At 45.8% G+C, this 17,780-nt stretch overlaps 1 long non-coding RNA gene across 1 annotated transcript in view; it reads left to right on the top strand.

The window, feature by feature from the left end:
• Nucleotides 1-17,780, top strand: part of LOC126998002 (uncharacterized) — a 66,325-nt gene that overhangs the window by 34,766 nt on the left and 13,779 nt on the right. The window contains exon 3 of the long non-coding RNA XR_007752597.1: nucleotides 8,000-8,095. This is a non-coding gene — a long non-coding RNA (uncharacterized LOC126998002). The remainder of the gene's footprint in view (nucleotides 1-7,999; nucleotides 8,096-17,780) is intronic.

Raw genomic sequence — 17,780 nt, 5'->3', positions numbered from 1 at the left:
TAAATATAATTACACCACATGCATTATCTTCCTTATAAACAGGGGAAAGGCATCGGATTTTAATGACAGGGCGATTGAAATATCCGGTAGTCTGACTCGAACATCTTTCATCCCTGAGTGTGTTTTTCTGTCGAACTATTAACTCGGGAGATAAAACACCGAGGTAGAGAATTCACCAAGCCTACCATTTTTTTCATCACAACCTAGTCGATAATACCTCCAAAAAGGGTTACATTAGTCTCCTCCTCCTCTTTAGTACCCTCTCACGGAATCGGAGGAAAATTGAGTCGTTATCGAGCCTTTCGGAGAGGATAACTGCTTGATCTCTCACGCCCCCTTCACCACCACCACCACCACCACCGCAGCCGCCGCCTCAGCCAGTAGAGCGGGGAAACCTTTACGCCCGCGAGAGGTGAGTCAGGTGAGCTATGGGGGCGTGATCCTCATCGTGACGCCTGATTCTTGTCGGGGTCATGGGCGCTGCGGGGGTCACGGGGTGCGTTAGCGGCCTTGAAGGTTGCACTGAATGAGTTTTCTGTTTACGGTTAAGAAGAAAAATGAGGACGCTTGTGAATGGAGGAGTCGGCGTGAGCTGTGGAAGTGTAAATGAGGCACGGCGTTGATAATGGAGCGGAAAGTGAAAACGTGGAAAGAAAAAGCGAGTAATGAAGTCATAAATTCACTCTGGTTTTAGTGGACGGCGTACGTACAATGGCTGGGTGTGTATTTAAAGACGACGCTTTTGTTCATGGTCAAGTTGGATGCTGCGCAGCTGTAAGATGATAAGAATAGAGGAACTACGCAAAAAGTATACATGCTTATAAATAGAACACACACACACACACACACACACACACACACACACACACACACACACACACACACACACACACACACACACACCACTCTGGTAGCTCAATCGGTTAGAGCGCCGCGCTGCAAGGCTTCACGGCCAAACAGGCGGCGGTTCGAGCCCCGCTCAGGCCGGATTCTCTCCGTTAACTAGGCGTGGTTACTGTCACCCCTTGAGCAAGGGGGATGGGGTGTGTGGTGTGTGAGGTCCTGGCAGTACCCAGAGATCGACAAAATGAGCACTTGCTCACGTCGTGAGGGTACCTGCTGGCGAAAGCTAGTCCAGCTCGTGATCAGGCCGTGGTGAATTCCACGAACGATCACACACTAAATCGAGGTCGTGACCCGTGCGGGTGCCCACAAGTTGGAAAATCCGCCGAGATTTGAATGATACTGATCGGTTAGGAATTTGCTTTCATTGGCGGCAACCGTGAAAACAAAGCAAAGCGACGCGTGATATTAATATTCAGGCGAACCGGGAGTCGTGAGGCGGCGGGGAAGTTTTTTTTTTTTCTTCAGGCGGGAGGCGTGCTGTGGCGGTGGTCGTGTGTGGTTAGCAAGTTTGAGAACGCTTCAAGTTTTTATAAGAGCGGTTTATAGGCTGTGGATCACCTTGGTTCTGCAGAAAGAGAAATTAGAAGTCGAAAAAAGTCACCCCTTTGAATGGACTTGAACTTGGGTGCGTCATACAATAAAAGAAAAAATGCTGAAACCAATATGCACAAAACGCACGAATTACTGCTGACACATGACTGCGGGGATGACGTGCTCTTTGCTTCCTCCTACTGGGCGCACATATAACCTTCCCCTTCCAGCCACCCTCCCCTTTACACTTATATATACTGAAGGTCTTACTCGCTGCTCCCCCCCACCTCCCTCTTCTCCTTCAGCTGACCAGTTATGAATTCTTGGTCGAGGCCGCTCCCAGCCACTCTTAAGTGCAAGTATTTACTCATTTGCATTCGGCCTTCATTGTTGAGAATAGGAATAGGGGTGTTATGTGCTCACCGCCATGCACACACAGACCTCACCAGTGTTTCTGCTGCGTCATTACCAATCCATTCTTCATCTCACACGTTTGCTTTGCTAGGAATGTCGTGAGGAATGTTTTGACAAGAACACTGGGCGGCTCTGGTTCTGGCATGGACAGGTGGGCGGAGTGGGTCAGGTGTCAAAGGACTTGTGAATGCTGAAAGGTTTCTAGTCCGGAATGGAAAGTGCAGTAGCAGTGTAATATATTCCTAGATTGGTCTGTAGCACTCCAATAAAGGTAAGTGGAAAGGAGATTAGAAACATGGTAACCTTTTCGTATTCCTGTTCTACGTGTAACAATCTAATTCTAGGCTATCCACACCTGTCCATTTCCTTCCTCCTCCGTCCATTATGATAAATTAGCTACCTTTCAGCCTTTTAACTCTTTCATCTACCTGTCCACATACTACCTCTCCACATTTCTTGCCCCGAGACACCTGCCGTGTACCCCTCTTCTGCCCCGTACCTAAATGAACTTTTTTTTACCTTATCCAGCGCCCTAAGAATGATGATATCACAACCCTCAGATGCGGCACCCAGGCCACGTCAGTTTTTTTTGCCACCCCTAATACCTGCCCTACTAAAATTAAGTGTCAACAAGAAGGCTGGTGATGGTGGAGGCGGCTTCCGTGTGTAGCTGGAGGGAGGGAGGGAGAGAGAGGAGGGAAGGAATCGGGGAGCCGAGAGACTGTTAGGTCGAGAGAGAAAGTGATTCGGGGGTGGGGTTAGGTAAAGGTTTCTGGGGAAGGGTGCAAACCCTTTCTGGTCTCGTAGTAGATAATTAAGATGGGCAGCGGAAAATAAGTTGAGGTCTCGCTTCAGCAGACGTACTTTCCTTTCTGGTGCGTGTTTTTAGTTATAAAGTTTGTGTGAGATGAACCTCTCGTTTTTTTCCCTTTGTTTAAAAGATTACTAAGCGAGAGAGAAAGAGGACAAGATGGATTTAGATAAATCAGCAGATAGGTTGCCTGACTGATCGAGAGAGAGAGAGAGAGAGAGAGAGAGAGAGAGAGAGAGAGAGAGAGAGAGAGAGAGAGAGAGAGAGAGAGAGATTTACATTGATTTGCATAGAATTACAGACCCCACTAGCCATTAGCTACCTTCCCGCGGTCTGTTCCTGAACTTAAACCTACAAGTGGCATCAAGGCCACTTTTATCTAATACCTCCGCCGGGCATGTAACGGTGAGCGTATCCGTTGTATGCATTAACCTTAGCGACTTGCTCGGCTGACGGTGAGAATTTGCTCCCGTCCACTGTTGTTAAGGACATATTTAGTGCAGTTTATTCATGTTTCAAGATTACAACTACTGAAAATAATTTCCCTCACATTATATTCTTATTGCGTGTAAAAAGTTATACCTATTACATTTTTTTCCTTGTTCTCTAATACAGTCGTAATATCATTGACTGAAATACATGTGAATGAAGTTTTCTTTCTATTTTGGTACTTGCAACGCACGGGAGGCACCTTTTTCGGCTTACGCTGCAGTAACTGTCTGCCCTTACGAAGTGTGGAGAATCGACTTCATGCTGGTTCCTTAGTGCTGTCGGCTGAGACCTTCCCGTAGTATCAATAACATAAATAATATTATTCTTGATTCAAAAAACTTCCTCGGTGCTCATTCCATCACCTCTAACGTCTGAAATTTTCAGTTCTGAACCCTTGAATGTGTGAAGTGTTATTTTTTTCTAGAGAGAGCACCCACCACCTAGCCAGACAGTCATAGACAGACAGACAGACAGACACAGTGTAGAATTATTCCATTTAGTGGAGCCTAGACCTGAATGGGCTTTTAAAGCAATGAAAACAAACCGTATTTGGAGTTCTTTTATTGCCTACCTTCGGAAAGGATTAACGAAGCTTTGCGGTGATGAAATGGCGCCTGGATCATTGTGGAGGTGCCGAGGACTTTATCATGGTATTATGGCGGAGGTGGAAGGATCTGGAGTGGCGGTAGCGGCTGTGGCGACGATGGTGGGGGTGGGTGGTCGCTGTGGTCGCTGTCGCCTACAGGTACGGCAGAAGTGGGTGGTTTGTCGTAGGTGTGTGTCTACATAGGGGGTCACACGTATATATGGGTGTCGTCCTCGGTGTTCATTCCGTCGTATATCAACTCAAATAATATATTTAGAGGAGGGAAGTATTTGTTAGCGTCGTATAAATTGTCGCAGGTGAGGGATCACTTGGTAATCAGGTGAAGTTATTACCGCGAAGAGCCCTCGTTACATGGACGGCTGCGGGGACGTGTCTGGAGGGCAAGACTAACCAGCCTCGCTACTCATGAGGGTGACATGCAAACCGGCGGAGTGGCTGCTGGCGGTCGTAACAACGGATAACTTCTTTGCTTGTGTATTGCCACTTTGCCTTTTTTACGAAGCACAACCCGGAAAAAGGCAAAGCTCTCATGTCAACGCAAACATATCTCTGTAAAAAATAAGATACATAGCCTCGTTCACCTATAACTTGAAAGCGCAGGCGTACGTGACTGCAGACTATCATATTGAGGCCACAACAGTCTGGTATCTGCTTCAGGCGTTCGAATACCGCTGTACACTTCACCTCTTCCTTGATGCACAATAACGACGGTCAGGCAAACACACACGTTCGGACCCCAGAAGCTGCTACATCATCCCTCGACGCCACCTCACGCCCGGGTCAGTGTTCGTCTCCTCTCCTCACACCGCGGTAAACAGACAACACGTGGCCGGCCAGCTACCCTTAACACCTCGCCATATTCGGGCGCAACATTATCTAACCATAAAAAAAGAGCAGATAAATAAACAAAACATAGCGGTGATAAATTTTTATGATCGGGTGAAAGTCCCGTTGAATAATTGGCCGTGAACAAATAGCTTACATTACCACTCCTAATAGGCAGGAGGAGGCGGGGTTTAGAGGCGATAAAGCAGTCATACAGGCATTGAGAGCGGTGGTGGGGCGGCGAGGGGCTTGTTGCATAACTCACACCACGCCCACAGTACCAATTGCTCAGCGCTCCTTTATCACAGCAGCGCCGATGCTTAGTATGCTCGTTGCCTGCATACCATGTTCTCTCTTCCACCTCCCACCTTAGATCTTCCCTACCGACACCCCTTCCTCCTCCCCTTCCTCCTCCCCTCCTTGCTTGCCTCATTCCCCCTCCCCCCTCCTGTTTTCTCTTCCATATCCTTGCCTTCCACCTTACCATCTTGGATCTTCCCTGCCTCCACCTCTCCCTCCTTACCTCCTTGCTTACCTCTTTCACCCTCCCCCCTCCTGCTCTCTTTTCCATATCCTTGCCTTCCACCTTACCACCTTTAATCTTCCCTGCCTCCACCTCTCCCTCCTTACCTCCTTGCTTACCTCTTTCATCCTCCCCCCTCCTGTTCTCCCTTCCATATCCTTGCCTTCCACCTTACCACCTTTAATCTTCCCTGCCTCCACCTCTCCCTCCTTCCCTCCTTACTTGCCTCTTTCATCCTCCCCTTCCTGTTCTCTCTTCCATATCCTTGCCTTCCACCCTCTCACCCTATATCTTCCCAACCTCAACCTCTCTCTCTTTCCTTCATTGCTTACCCTTCTCACCCTCCTTCCCTTCCTTCTTAGCTATTACAGCCCCCTTTTCCTTTCCCTTCTTACCTCTTCCATCCACCCGTTTCCCTTCCTCATTAGCTCCTCCTTGATTCCTTCCTTTTCTCCTCTTTTAAATTCTCTTTATCTTGCACCTCAACTTTCATTGTTCGCCTTAATCTTTACTCGTTCGCCTCTCTTCTCTTATTTTTTTTTCTTCGATCATAGTTTATTATTCAGCCCTTTCATTTTTATCACTTCATGCACAATCTCCTATTCATCCACCTTGCCTTTTTGTCATTAGCTTCTATTTCTATTTAGCGTCGCTCTTTTATTACTTTTTTTTATCATCTGCTTCCTACTATTCATTACCTAACCTGTTTCTCGCCCTCCTTCCCTCCTTCCCTCCCTTCCTTCCTCTCTCCCTCCCACCCTTCCCGCGGCACCATTCTCTCCTTCTCTTCCATCCCACACCCTCTCCAGGTCTTCCAAGCCTTCTCGAACTCACCTTTTTCTATCTTATTTTTTATAGCAACTGTATTGATGTTTTTAGGTGATGCAAAAATATTCACATGCTTGTTTCACATCTATTATATATATTTTTTTTATTTCCGTTTGCTCTCTTTGGTTCACCGCATCGCAAAAGCAGGTTTCGATGCCAAGGAGAAACACAAAAACGCATCTCATTAGTCTCAATCTTTGCCTTCACCTTCGTCCCGCCGCACCACCTCCCTCCGTCCCTCCTCCGCGACCCTTTCCCTCGCTCGTTTCTCCCGCTGTCGATGCCTTCAAAGCTTACGCGAAGTGACTGCCTACTATTTATCGGAGCCCGCTAACGAGGAGGGTATCTGCTCAAGCTCCTCTGCCTTATATTATCATTTGAGAAGGGTGTCGGGGAATGAGGGGGTAGTGGTGGGCCATGATCAAGGGGGGTTCGGTGGCTTTCCCTCCTTTCTTTCTCCTTTTACATTTCTTTATTTTCTGCCGGTTTTTTTTAGTTCTTTTTACCTCTATTATTTTATACATTTCTTTGCCTGTTTTTGTATTTATTATTGATCTTTTTTTCGGGTTTCGGCGCATTTTTTACACTTGTACTAGGTATTCCGCAAATATAGGCAGACAGACTGACAGACACAAGCAGGCAGACTCGGGCACGAATAGACTCACACATTTTGTTTTCGTTGATTCTCTCTCTCTCTCTCTCTCTCTCTCTCTCTCTCTCTCTCTCTCTCTCTCTCTCTCTCTCTCTCTCTCTCTCTCTCTCTCTCTCTCTCTCTCTCTCTCTCTCTCTCCCCCCCCCCCCTTTCATGAGTTGACGTCTTCCCTTCTTTTCTGCTTTCTCATTTCATCTTTTCATTCTTGCCTCGTTTTTCCCCCGTTTGTGCTGAAAAAGTTGCACTCATGATCCGTAAAAGCACCAGAAAAACCCACAGAAAAGAGAAAAATAGATTTCTGCGCGCGTGGTCATCACTTTGGACGGAAAAATATATACACTTGTAGGTGAAACACAAAATGCGCGACACAAAGGAACATGAAAATCCACTCCTCAAGCTGACGAATCTTCCGCGTTATTTACAACAGGTCTTATCTGAGTACCGGGTTCATGACGATTCAGTGTTTGCTCAAAAGTAAGGTTAAGAGGCAATAACCTTACAGTCACAGCCAAACAAAAATGAAAATCTAGGCTACGTTTCAGTGGGGCTCTGATGTATTATTCTCTACAGAGGTTGACGTGATTTTAGCCCTGCTGTCCCAATAGGGTGGTTGACCTAAGTTATGCTTCTTCATTGTACGCAACTGAAGGAGTCATACTGGTACTCACCTCTCGCCCTACCCCTGTCTCTTGTGTCATTAGAAATCAGTCAATAGCAGTCACGCGTCTAATTCTGTTATAGCTTTACGTGTTGCTATCTCGTGCATCATCTTGACTGCAAAGAACAATAAGGGATCTGTCTTTTCTGCGCCTGGACGATCTAGGCCTTGTGCTACTTTTCATCCGTACAATCAGTTGCTTTCAGCCTCAGCCTTGCCCTTCGCTTCATGTGTTGAAACTTCTTTTGCTGTGTTGTTATGAAGTCCACTCTGATTGCTATTGTTTGAGCCACACAATAAATAACTCAGGTGACCATGACACAATAAAAATATGATTGTAACTCCGACTTCACATATTAAAACATTGAAACTCCCTTAAATTCTTTGATATCTACTTAATGATGACAATTCTTTTACGTGATGTAATATTTCTCTTCCATAAAGAAATAAGTACATGGACTTTTTTGTGTGTCTACGCGTCCTCGTGCGTACGTGTGTCCTTGTGTGTGTGTGTGTGTGTGTGTGTGTGTGTGTGTGTGTGTGTGTGTGTAAAAGAAAAGAAAAATAAGCAAAGCAAGAGAGAAAGAAAGATGGAGGGAAAGAAAGGTAGAAAGATAGAAGAACAGAAAGAAAGAAAGAAAGAGAGCCAGAGAGAGCGAGAGAGGAGGAGGGGAGGGGCACGCAGGCATGTAATCTTGGCCCGCCCAGCCTTTTCACAGCGTCCAATTATAACATGAAGTTTAACATTGCAGGTGAGACACAATGCTTGGCCCCGACAGCTCCTTCTGCATCACCACTCCAGCTTTTGGGAGGCTAACGGGATGCCGCCTGCCCTCTACTAAGCCGAGGTATGTGGACGATGCTCGTGTCCCATTAAAAGCAAAATATATGACAGTAAATACAAATAGAAAGTAGGATCTGCGTCCACGTTTTCGGCTTCGAACACGTTTTTGCTTCATGTGGTCTGTGTGTGAGTGGAATAAGAAGTGTACCAGCAATTTATTTTACATACTTAGGCTTACACTACTCTCAAGTTTATGGTTAGCCTGATGAATACAAAAGCTGTGGTAGATCATAATGCACCAATGAGCCGCTGCACAACCGATACAGCGCCGTGCATTTCTTGAGTGTACAAAAATTCGCTTGTGTTCAGATTATACCGCTGGCCGACTCCTTGGGACTACTTACTGATGTGAATGGAAATTATGAACGACTAGGCGTAAACACTATTGCGCGAGCTCTCTCTCTCTCTCTCTCTCTCTCTCTCTCTCTCTCTCTCTCTCTCTCTCTCTCTCTCTCTCTCTCTCTCTCTCTCTCTCTCTCTCTCTCTCTCTCTCTCTCTCTCTCTCTCTCTCTCTCTCTCTCTCTCTCTCTCACACACACACACACACACACACACACACACACACACAGGGTGTCAGAGCCCCAGGTGGTATCAGAACATGGCTGTCAGTACGTTAGAGTGGTCGAGCCTTTTGGAGTCCATCTCATCTCATCTTATCGGAGGCTTTTCCTTGTTGTAACTGTACTCTCGTAACAGTGCCTCGGAAGGTTCTGCGGCCAAGTCTGCGGCTACGAAAGCATGTTGAGGAGCACCAGCGGCTCCTCGGCTCCTCCTAATGATTGTGAGGCAGTGTTAACTTTGCTTGACAGTAATTAGACTCGTGTGCGTTGAAAGCCGAACACTGCAAAAACTTCTCCCTGCACCAGGCTCAAGAACCTTTCATGATTCATTTCTACTTAATCTTTGCCTCCACTGCATGTGTGTGTATACATAATAACAATAAAATAGTTTGTCGTATTTAGTCGAGGTGTGTCCTCACATGACGCGCAAAACGTATCTCATAGCTTAATGAGGACGGGATGACTACATTGCTCACCGCACAAGCTCTTCATAAGCACACGTGACGCGTCAGGTTACATGGTTGTCACAGGTAATTACCACATAATCGAGCCACCTCACCGAGCCCTCCACCACTGTGAACAAAGAGAAAATAGCGCTTTGTTCGTTTTCACTTTGCGTTAGTAACAAAACATGGCCACAACTGCTACCAAGAGCTGTTTGCGTGTGGTGTGTGTGTGTGTGTGTGTGTGTGTGTGTGTGTGTGTGTGTGTGTGTGTGTGTGTGTGTGTGTGTGTGTGTGTGTGTGTGTGTGTAAAGTCAAACGTTTCTGTGCGTAGAGAGTGTGTAGAGAGTGTCCGTAGTGAGTGTACCGCCCGCATGGGGGGGTACGAGATATGACTCCCTGTGTTCATATCTTAAGCGTGTGTCTGCGCATAGGGATGTTTTTTTTATCATTAATTAGTGTGCTTGTTGTTCTCTCACTCCAAGGAACGGTCTAGGGTGCGTTTTGTCGTATATCTGTCTGTGTGCGTATCTAGGCTTTGTTTATTTCTTGTGTGTGTGTGTGTGTGTGTGTGTGTGTGTGTGTGTGTGTGTGTGTGTGTGTGTGTGTGCAACTGCATTTTTGTTATTTTCCTTGCGTGTGTACATGTCAAGCATTCACCACATTCATCTTCTTCCTACACACAAACATCTACTTGACAAGGAACCTACATTAGTCCGCGCATGGCAAAGGAGAAGACACTTGTGTTTTTTCCTTTTTCCTTCTTTATACTCCTGCGCTTTCCTCATTCATGCCTCCACCTTCGGGCGTTTGGGGCAACCCTTCCACTAGTCACCTTTTCGTCAGACGGTCCCTGTAACCCACACTCGGACCCTCCGCCCCGTCGACTCCCTCTTGCGGAAACTCAGTCTGGCGGCTATTATCCCAACCAGTCTGAAAAAAAAAAAAAATGATAGTCCTCCGACACACAACACACAAACACATGAAGAGAGAGAGAGAGAGATGCACAGACGATACATGCAAAACTCAAAGAAGAAAGCAGGAAAACCTCAAATAAGCAAATGCATTTAAAGAGAGGAAGCCGAATAGAATAAATGAGCAGACAAACAAGCAGCAAACGAAGGGAATACCAATACACACGACACTCATAAGCGCCGTGAAAACAAGCAAGAAGAAACACCTGCCTCCCCTCCTTCCCTCCTCCTCCTCGCTCGCCCTCTTCCCGTCCGTCTGTACTCGTCTTCTTTACGAGCGAACAAGCTAAAGTTCTCGTGTTTGGTAAGTCATGCTGAGGAGAACCCTGACAGACAGACCCTCGGTACTTTTCTTCAAATGACAGCAGCGTTGTTTACATCGTATTTGTGACCGATCTTTTAGACGTTACGAGAAGCTTTGAGGGACGTCGGGAATACGAGACACCGAATCTTCGCTTCCTCAATATTTTTCTTTTGTTTTTTAAGTGCGCTTTTTTCAGACGTCGATGCTTACCACTTTGTTGTGTCTGGGTCTGTCCTTGACTTTCTCTTTGTTCTTGATACTGTTGCACTACATGTGTTGAATTATTTATCTAACTGATAGTAAACAAATAATTATTAAGGCACACACGAGCCGACCTTCCCAGAGACAAGAAAACGCGTATTTGAAAGTTAATTACTTTTTTCACACAACGGTCTGGGATATTTTTTGTTCACCAACCCCCACTCTCGTGCCTATTATTTAAGGGCATTGTTGTGTGTGTGTGTGTGTGTGTGTGTGTGTGTGTGTGTGTGTGTGTGTGTGTGTGTGTGTGTGTGTGTGTGTGTGTGTTGGGGGGGGGGGGTCAAGGGAGGAGGTGGATGAGGAAAAGGAGAAAGACGGGAGGAGTCGGAGGGGGAGAGTGGGGGAGAAGAGGAAGAGGAGGAGGAGGAGGAGGTCACTCGAGGTCATTGACAGTGGGTCACCAGCACCATCTCCCACCACCAGCGCCGCCACTCAGCCAGGTCCAACAGGTTACGCTTCCACCCTTCCTAAGCCTTTTAAAATACGCATCACTTCGTCCCTCCCCAACCCTCCCCTTCACTCACACTCCCCGCCCACACGCCGCCTTCGAGCCCCCACATCCTCCAAACCGTTACATCTGCACCCCATCACACCTCACTCTTTCCTCCTCTTTTATTGGTGGTCTTTCTCTTGGTGGTGGTTGTGGCGGTGGTAGGTTTCCGACTTGCATTCCCTCATACATGCCAGCACTAAACCTACCTTTCCACATTCTTCCAAGTCTGTTTTATTCCCGTGTCCCGCCCTGCCTTGCCCTTCCCCCTGCCTCCACACCCGCTTGACCTGACGCCCCCGCCGTTTTTTTTATGACCGTTCCCCTTACGCCTACCTGTCCCGTAGTCAAGCTCCTCGCTGGAACCCGTAATTCATCTTCTTCACGTTCTTCCGACCACCCTTTGCCCATGTCCTCCCTCCTCGTCCTCTCATCCCTTTAATCTCCTTCTCTCATCTCCCTTTTTCATTTTTTGCGAAGTCTCCCTTGCTGCCCTTTATCTGAATTTGCCTCACCTGAGCACCGGCGTATTTTTGTGGTTCAGGTGTTCCAGTACTTGATTCGACTTTACGCCAAACTACCTTTGCAAATGGCTTCCCACACATTAGCCTCACTTTTTAGCCATGCGTGTGAGTGCCGCAGGCTTCCCCTCTTTTTCTCGCTGCCCCTTGATGTACTCCTCCTCACCTGCTCGGAGTGTGTGATCGGTTTTCCCCGTGAGTGCATTTTCTTCTCTTTGCCTTGTCTCTTCCCCCTTTTCAATTTCAATATTTCCAATCAGTTCAATTTCATTTCAGCTGCGTCTCTGATATTCTAACTTTAATACCAATTACTATTTCTGTTTCTAGAATCTTTGGGAGAGCTCTGTTGTAATTTATTGGAGTGTCAGTCAGTCAGTCAAAAATCGTTGGTTGGGTGAAACTGTAAATTGTCCGTTTCTTTTTTTTGTGATATAATTTTCTTGCCATGTTGCCGCTTGCACGGTAGGAGTGATGGAGAGGCTGCGTTACGTTCTCCTTGTTCCCGTCTTGACCTTCACACCTGGCCTTGTCCACGCTTCACCAGTCACGGACGCACCGCCGGGGGATGGCAACAGGGGGAGGCAGGCACTCGGGGCGTCTGATGGTCGTCTGCTGTTTGGTTCCCTGTCCTTATCAGCAACACCCGTCCCTCATCCCTTTACCTTGATTTGCATTGACCAGTTTTTTTGGCCGGACAGTGTTGGGTTTTCACTCCTTTTATTACCACCTCGTGAAATTTTGGCTCCGGGATTCATTCTTTTCTTATCAGTAGCTTTCTTTGTGTTTCTCCTAAGTGGTATTATACGTATAAGAGTTTTTGTGTGTTTCGTATGGGTCTGTGTCTTTGTCTTGCCTGTCTGGCTGGTTTTCTGGCTCTGCGTGTCCCCTCTTATGTTTATTAGTCAGTCAATTATTCTCTTTCTTTTTTAATGAATTACTATAAATTTGTCTCTCAGTGTCTGGTTGCTTGTCACTTCGTCTCACAGTTTCATTTCTGCCGTGGTTAGCCTAATTGTCTGTAAGCTCGTTAACAAAAGATCTACAAAGCGGACTAACATAGTCGTGATAGTATCAGGTAAATATGTCAAATTGATTGCCTTTTGGGAATACTACAAAAAAAACTGACTAAACGATGGAGATTGTATCATAATCCGATTGAGTGAATGACTTACATCAGCCATTATGGAAAATCGCGACTGTGGGAAGTGGTCTGACCTTGACCACGAGGGCCTAGTTTCCTGTCACCCACAGGAAAAAAATCTGATAGAAACGGAATAATTATATCATCTTTAGACTGATTTTTATTATCGTCATTTTGAGTGGCCGCCTTCCAAGCAAAATTTCAGCCGATTGGGCGCATGATACTTATTCTTTGGAATACACTTTGATGTAGTATTTCTGTGATTTTCCTATTTCCCTCTTTAGCCCTTTCATTTTTACTTTATTCTCTCTCTCTCTCTCTCTCTCTCTCTCTCTCTCTCTCTCTCTCTCTCTCTCTCTCTCTCTCTCTCTCTCTCTCTCTCTCTCTCTCTCTCTCTCTCTCTCTCTCTCTCTCTCTCTCTCTCTCTCTCTCTCTCTCTCTCTCTCTCTCTCTCTCTCACACACACACACACACACACACACACACAAACACACACATGCAAAAGAAGGTTTCAGTAGCGCAAAGAAAGGAAGGAAGGTAATAGAAAAGAAGGAAAGGAGAAAAGTCAGTTTGCTACACACACACACACACACACACACACACACACACACACACACACACACGTAGATAGCCAGCCAACTCTTTGCTTCGGGTCACACGTCGTCTTCCTTCATGCGGCGTCCTTGTTGCCTTAGCGCTCCACGGGTACGCGAGTGGCAGGCGGGGTTGTGACTTGTATCTTGAGTCCGCGTGGCCGGGACTCCGCGGTGGTAACAAGCCTGCAGCGTGATTAGTGAAGCTAAGCGCCTCTGGGTCTCGCCAGTTGTCGTGTTGGATGAGTGGTCTGTTGTGGGTGAACGTCCGTACCCGAAGCGCCGTACCAGCCACCAACTTGGAATAGTGGTTGTTGTACGAGTAGCAGCAGCAGTAGTAGCAGCAGTAATAGTCGTAGTCGTGGTAGTAGTAGTAGTTGTAGTGGAAGTATCAGCAGGAATAGTGTCAGTAGTTGTAAGTCTTCTCCACACTGCCATCGTTTGGGGAAGGATTTAAAACACTCATTGTTTTAAGTAGTTTTTTCTCTATTTTTTTATGTATTGTGCCACACTTTTCTGGTCGCTTTTCCTTTGTGCCTTGTTTCTTTCTCTCCTTTTTTGGCAAGTTTCTTAAAAAGTCAGATGTTTTATTCCGCTCCCCTTTTCTGCACCCTTCACCAGAATAATTTTTGTTTGTTTCCTCCCTGCCTTTTTTTTTTTCTGTGTATTTCTGTTCATTCATTTGTTTTCATCGTCACTTGCTAGTCCCTTCTGGTTCTACCTCTTTTACAGTTATTTTTTTTCCATCATTTTCCTTTGTCTTTCCTTCTCCTTTGATCTCTAGTCCCTCTTCGATTATCATGCTCGGTAACTTCATGTCCCTCCTTCCTGCACACACACACACACACACACACACACACACACACACACACATATTCTTGCTGCTCTTCCTGCTTTTCCTTCTCCTCGAGCCGCGCGTTGCTGCCCTTCGCCCTTTTGTTTGTTCCTCCGCCAAACCACCTATCCAGCGACCAGCTTTACCCCGGACACGACTCCTCTATACTCTCCCCGCATTCGTCCCAGTCATTTCCTCATTCCATACATTTTACTTTTTTTATCTACTCACGCGCATTTTTTATTCACCTCCTGCATGATACGTATACGTTTGTGTTGCTCTTGTGTTCGCCCTTATGTTGCTTTTTCTTTAATTGTCTTTTAGCTTTTCTCGTTTAAGTGGGTCAAGTTTGCTTCTCTGTATCAAGCTTTTCGTTTCCATGCATGTCTTCAATCATCCACTAGCAAGAGCTTGACAAAAGAAAAACATTATAGTCCCCCACAATAAAATCGGTGCAACGCAACAGAAAGACTGAAAAACATAAGCCCAATCCGAACTAAAAGAAGTAGTTAAGAAGATGAGCGGTGAATATTGTAAATTTGCAAGAAAACGTTTTATGTGCACGTGTGTTTGTGGAGGGAAACCTAATGAGGATTTACGTTCCATTCCCCGTGAATATGTAAATGGCGCGAGTTATCAGGTGGAGGAACATCTTCGCGTCGCAGCCAACGGGACCCACTTAGCATACAAGGGTTTACGGGCGCCGGGGAACAAACCCTGAACGAGTCCTGAAGCCACAAACTGCGGCCTTTCCTTAGGTGTGTGTGTGTGTGTGTGTGTGTGTGTGTGTGTGTGTGAGTGAGTGCTTTGTTGTTTTGTTTGTGTGTTTTGCTTTGTTATTTGTTTGTTTTACTGTGTTTTGTTTGTTTGATTGTTTGTTGTTGTTGTTGTTGCTCGGATGAAGGTCAAGGAGAGGCCACTAAACCCTCAATGGTGCCAACACTACCCCCCAAAAAAAATCCCTAAAAATAGGATAATAAAAAAACTTAACCACTACACAACAAAAAGTTTATAGCGTCGTTGGCCGTGGCAATGATGAGGGCGAGGACGAGGAAGGGATGTAGCTTTATAATCAACATACTCAAAAAATCCTTAGAGAAAAATTATACATAGCAATAGTAGTAGCAGTTGTAACGGTAATGGTAGCGGCGGTTTGATGCAAATGTTACCTAACTCAGATCTTCATCCCGTTGTTTATATATAGAGATCTGAGATGTGAACGGATGATACATTTATTTTTTATTTCACGCCGCATGTACCTGTCTTACTCCCCGGGGTGACCTGTCCGAGTGCATAGGCAACGGTACCTGGTCCAAACTACTAGTAAACAGCACAAAGAAAAGAAATGTTCCTCCTTGGTCCCTCATGCATAAGAAAAAAAAAAAAAAACTAACGCGACCGTAAACCCCAAATTGTATTCTTATTAACAGTCCATTCTGACCCTCATACAACACCGCCGCCTTTCTGTGTCCTAGTTAGCGTGTGTGTGTGTGTGTGTGTGTGTGTGTGTGTGTGTGTGTGTGTGTAGGTAGATAGGTAGGTAGGTAGGTAGGTAGGTAGGTAGTTTGGTTGGTTGGTTGGTTGGTTCCTGGAACGCCCATAAGTACTATCTCCTAAAAACCTGACCCGACAGTCCTGACCAGACGGGGAGGTCAGCTGTGGGGGGAGGGGGGTGAAGGTCCTAGTGTCAGCCAGCCACCAGGAGGGCCGCCCCTTCAGCGCCCCCGCCCCTCACCTGGCGCCGCTGCGTGGAAACATCAGACGGTTACCTGGAACACTAATTTTGACCCATTTGTAGGTGTGCGCATTGTTAACTTGATTGTTATTTACGACTGCATATTGATTTTAGGATAATTATGGGCATCTTATGATTTGCTTTTCCCGGTTGAGCATTCCATAGATTTTTGCCGCTGTTTTTGTACGAGTGTTCTATAGACAACTTGCCGCTTTGGTACACGTTCATATGCTTTGTTTATTTTTCCCTGTAATCACTAATACGAGAAGAGTTTTTCAAAGGGATGGCTTACGTTTTTGTTTATATTCGACGGATTTATTCAAGCTATAAAACATAAACACGGACCCTTTCACCTATGTATATATTTTTATCTTTTTGCTTTCTCTTCATCCTCCTCCTCCTCTTCCTAATTCTCCTCCTTCATCTCCTCCTCCATCTCCTCTTCCTCCTCCTCTTCCTCTTTCTCTTCCTCCTCCCCCTCCACCTCCTTTCTCACTCCTCACCCCTTCCCCCTCCTCTTCATCTACCTCGACGGACCCCTGCAGGAGGCTACGGTAGGATCGATCGTTAATCAAGACTCAAGTTTGGGAGGTCTGTATGGGGTCTGGACTGGCCTGAATTGACTCTCCTGTGAACTCACCCACTCTAACCGGGTCTGAGTCACCTTACTAAATGCGTGTGTTGGTGTTTACGAGGCTGCCAATGTGGGTAAGGGTGAGACTGGTGGCGTTAGGCGCGATAGTGAGGGCGACGCGAAGGAACAGGTTGAGGTTGGGGGAAGTGGAGGTTAAGGTGGGTTTTGGGAAGACTAGGGGGCCGGAACGGATTCCCTGGACTCAGATCTTTAACACTGATGGCCTGTCTAGATTTTTTTTTTTTGGGGGGGGGGGGAGGCAGGTGGATAGAGCTAGGCCTCGAAACTTGAAGAGAGAGAGAGAGAGAGAGAGAGAGAGAGAGAGAGAGAGAGAGAGAGAGAGAGAGAGAGAGAGAGAGAGAGAGAGAGAGAGAGAGAGAAAAATAGTAGAAGGAAAAAAAAGAAAAATAGAAAAAAGAAAAAAAAGGAGGAGGATAAAAAACAAAAGAAAGACAAAGAAAGAAAAAGGAGAAAGAGAAAAACAGAAGAGGAAAGAGGAAAGAAAGGCAAGACCGTAATACAGAGAAAGTGCAAAGCAAGGACCAATTATTCATGATGGTCAAAGCGAGGAAGTCTTCATGCCTGACGCTTCTCTCTCATTTCGCCTCACAGCTGCTTTTTCCTGAAACTTATTTGTCGTTGTTGCCATTTAAAAGAAAACCGGTATATAACTTCCACGTTGAATGATATGTGTCTACCATGAGTGTCGTCCTCTGTCTGTCTGCCTCGCGTCGCCCACAGTTGTTTCTTTTTGTCTTTTCCGTCACTTTTCGCTATTTACTTGAGGGAGAATCGTCATTATTTCCTGTGCTCACCAGAAGTTTAGCTATTATTGTTATTGCGGTTTTTAGCTTTGAAAATTGCGCACAAAGTCTCGCATCAAGGTTTTGTTTCTGAGAAATATATGTTTTAAGCGAGCATGCTTTGAGCTTAGAACAGCAGTTTCGCTGATTGAGATGTCCGACGTGCAGCGTGGAAGAAAGAAAACCGCAGATGATCCACTTCCTCGCCGACACGGGAAGCCTTTGTGACATTTCCCAGAACAGTGACGCGGCGCACAATGACATATCTGGCAGTACATTGCTATTATTATTATTATTATTATTATTATTATTATTATTATTATTATTATTATTATTATTATTATTATTATTATTATTATTATTATTATTATTATTATTATTATTATCTTTATAAT

Source organism: Eriocheir sinensis, chromosome 2 (genome assembly GCF_024679095.1).
Source record: "Eriocheir sinensis breed Jianghai 21 chromosome 2, ASM2467909v1, whole genome shotgun sequence".
NCBI classification, from domain to species: Eukaryota; Metazoa; Arthropoda; class Malacostraca; order Decapoda; family Varunidae; genus Eriocheir; species Eriocheir sinensis.
Note: the sequence above shows the minus strand (reverse complement) of the source record. Positions and strands in the feature narration are given on the sequence as shown.